This window comes from Tigriopus californicus, chromosome 10 (assembly GCF_007210705.1).
Source record: "Tigriopus californicus strain San Diego chromosome 10, Tcal_SD_v2.1, whole genome shotgun sequence".
NCBI lineage: Eukaryota > Metazoa > Arthropoda > Copepoda > Harpacticoida > Harpacticidae > Tigriopus > Tigriopus californicus.
The window spans coordinates 15,863,662-15,867,198 of record NC_081449.1 but is presented as its reverse complement, the minus strand read 5'-3'; positions in this window follow the sequence as shown (position 1 = coordinate 15,867,198).

The window sequence follows — 3,537 nt, the reverse complement described above, 5'->3', positions numbered from 1 at the left end:
AATTTGATTGGAGTCTGACCGGATCTGTTCCTCCCATTACCATCCACGTGTCATTGACAAATCCTGAGTAAGCACCTTGGAATTCTTGTGGTACTTGTTCTGTCTATGCATACACGGATCGTCGCACAAAGAAGGGAATAAATAGTTCATGTTTTGGGTTCCGCCTTTTATATGATCTGCTTGCAAGAATGGCAAATCAGAACCTAAAAGCTATGTTGCTTTACTGGCGAATAATATAATAATATAGCCTTCACTGGCATTGGTGATGGCCTCCAGGCGCTTGCGGAGGGCCCTGCATCCATCCCGAGCAACTTTGATTAGTTAAGCAGAAACTAAATTCAAAGATTTTTACCGAACGCCCGGTAGGTCAGGACTTTTCACCCCTGACTGGTGGACTGAAAAGTGGCCAAAAGAGTCTGAAGTCGATCGCATAGAGGAGGAAAATATGAAGGGACAGGGGCTGATCCTTGATCCATCATCAAACATAAAAGGCAAATATTGGATTGACTCCAAGACCTTGTGGGTGTTTAAGCACCTCATTGCTTAGAGTTAGTCCCGTAAGGAAAGGGTGCAGCTTCTTAAATGGAGAGGTCGAAGTGCTTGTATGCAACATGAGTAGCTTTAATTCCACTGCTATGACATTTTGTTCGCTCATCATATCTTGCTCCTCCTCGTTGGACTTAAGTGATTGTGAATTTGAATGGTTTTGAAATCCAATAAAGACAATCTGAATTGGACGATTGGAACAGCATTCCATTTCCTTCTCATGGAAGAAGTGCTTTTTGTCAATCATTGGCTCGGATTTTAAAGCCTTTTTGGTCTTTGAGAACTGGATCAAGGCCAATCTCGGGCCATTTGTCGTTGTGGTGTACCGGGTTTCAATACGCATCACCGAAAAAAAAGTTGTCTGGATTTCGACCGTAATGTGCGTGTTTAAGGATTCTAAATTAGAGATGCGTTCGAAAGATTCTTAGGCCATTGAATTATAAGAAAATTTAAGAAAAGCAACTATTTCTTTATTAATATTTTATCTGAAATTCCCATATACAATCGATTGTGAGCAAATTTAAAAATATAAGGCAATTATTGGATGACATATCAATGGCACTTCTCTATATGTAGAATCTAACCAATCCGACAAAATGAAACCTTGGCACCCAGGGGATAATATCTTCAATTATGTTGTCGATATGCAGAGTAAAGACAGTTTTAGAAATTTAAGACACATAACAACAACTATTATTGTCATTAACAATTGCTTTTACAAATCATTCATGGGTTACAAGGGGTTGAAAATAACGTCTCATGAAAAAACGAGGGGCGGAATCCAAAGTCGCTCCACTCCATTGATCATACCTTTGGATTCCTTAAGGTGATCTGTATTTTCCTTACAGTTTTAGAAACCTAAGAAATTTGCCAACAAGTCTTTATAATAATTATTCGTTTCGAATTTTAATGTAACAACAAACCATTCATGCGTAACAAGCGGTTGAAGCAACAGTCAGATCATAAAGGGGGACGAGTAAAATTCGGTTTGCTCAAGGGAGCAAATCTTTGATTTTACTCAACCGATATGCATGTTGAAGACAGTTTTGAAGACAGCTTTGAAGACAGTTTTGAAATCCTAAGAGCCATACCTACAATACATAATGGTACTATTTTTTTACAATACATAATGGTATTATCTTTTTATAAAACCAACCATTTATGGTTGATGAACGGTTATTCCCCTAAATGTAAGAATAAACTGACGTTTTATGATAAGCAGTACGTATGTAAATCTTAATTAACATCATATATTTGGGGGCTTGATTGAAAAGGAGGGATGTCTGATCCAGGAACTGCTAATGATAACTTGAGATAGGGCTCCAAGGAGTTCTGTGTAAAAGTTTGGGACTGATTCCATGCTCTATTCGACGATTGGGATTTAATCAGTGGAAATTCGAGATTGGCTTCATACTCCGCTAATAAAGTAAAACATGGGAAATATTGGAAATAGTGTGAGACTTCTTGCCGTAAGATATGAATGAAATCGCTCGTGCCATTCATAAGATATGGATAGTAAGGACATGGAACAAGACCAAGGAGCCATCATGGAAATGGATTTTAAGGATCAGAACGTACATTCAGAATCTTGATCTATGGCCGTGGTAGTTTTGACGACCGATTTATTTGGTGGCACGCCCATGTTCACTCCGGAAAACTGAGTCTGACCGTTTTGAACTGAAAGCAAGACTTAGGGAGCACAAAGAGAAACGAAGAAAACTCAGTACTTTGAGGTCCATTAACTGGGAATGAATGGTTCTAGCGCCTATTGCGAGTTTTTGTCGGAATTCGGGGGCCACGCCTTTAGGAGGGTCAAAATGGAACCAAAAACCAAAATACTTTTCATGGTGTATGGTTAAAATTGATATAAAATCATTTTTTATGCCCTGGTTTCATTTACAACTGCGCGCCTCCTGAGAAAGCTCGAAACGACGTTTCAAAATTGAAAGCAGAAACACAAATAAAATTTCTTCGGGAAAATACCAAGAGGAATAAGCAAGAACATTAAGAGCAGGGTGATAAATATTAGAATACTATAACAAATGGTAAACAGGCGGATTGAGACGTTTGAGCGTTGGAATATAATCAGAATGTGCTATTAATTTTTTACACAAGAGACGTTTATTGCTTTCAATTAACCAGTATGAATGCATAATGTACTATATCCAGCAATAAAGCCAACATCAACAGACGGGTTGGTTCATATGTTCTATTAAACTAGGCTTTTATGTTTAGGATAAACCAAGGAACCAAGTTGTTCTAATGTATGTGTTGGTCAACCTAGATCACGGTCGCCATGTATTGCTCGAGTAGTCACGTTCAACGAGATCAAGACACGAGACTTAGTGAAACTTAATGAATAGTGCTGACCGCTGTATATTCAGTAGGAACATAGTCGAAAATGCGCCTACGGCGCCTGTTCCATGTCTGTCGCAACTGGTTGGGATCAGGGGGTGGTTCTCTCATGACGATGCTTTAGTTCGTATACATGTACATCAGACATTTTACAATTAGTATTGTAAACTTAATGAAAGATTTTCTAGTGTGCTGACATTTTGCTAGTTCATCTCATTTGTATATTCCTCTGGCTAGGAAAATCTCTCTAATATATTCATTGGCCAAGGAGTATTTTGTCTATCCAACCGGATCCTTCATTGTGACGGGTCCTATACGGTGTTTCGTATTTGTCTTAGAGTTTGCATGAGAGAAAAATGCCTTCGGATTCGACCTGAACTCCTCGACCACTGTCCTTTCCTTTTTCAACTGTTCATTCGTAATGGAGGATTTAATCTAAACCCAAATCAAATCCGACTATTTTTGGAGACGAGCTGCAGCTACTGATTTTTTGGAACGCCACATTCAAGGATAACTAGAGAAGAGGAACCTTTCTCAAAACTCATATTGATTCATATATGGCCGCGCCTATGGACGATTCATGTTCCAGAAGCGAGTTTTATAAACGGTCGTACCTCTGAGTTAGAGGCTTGGACG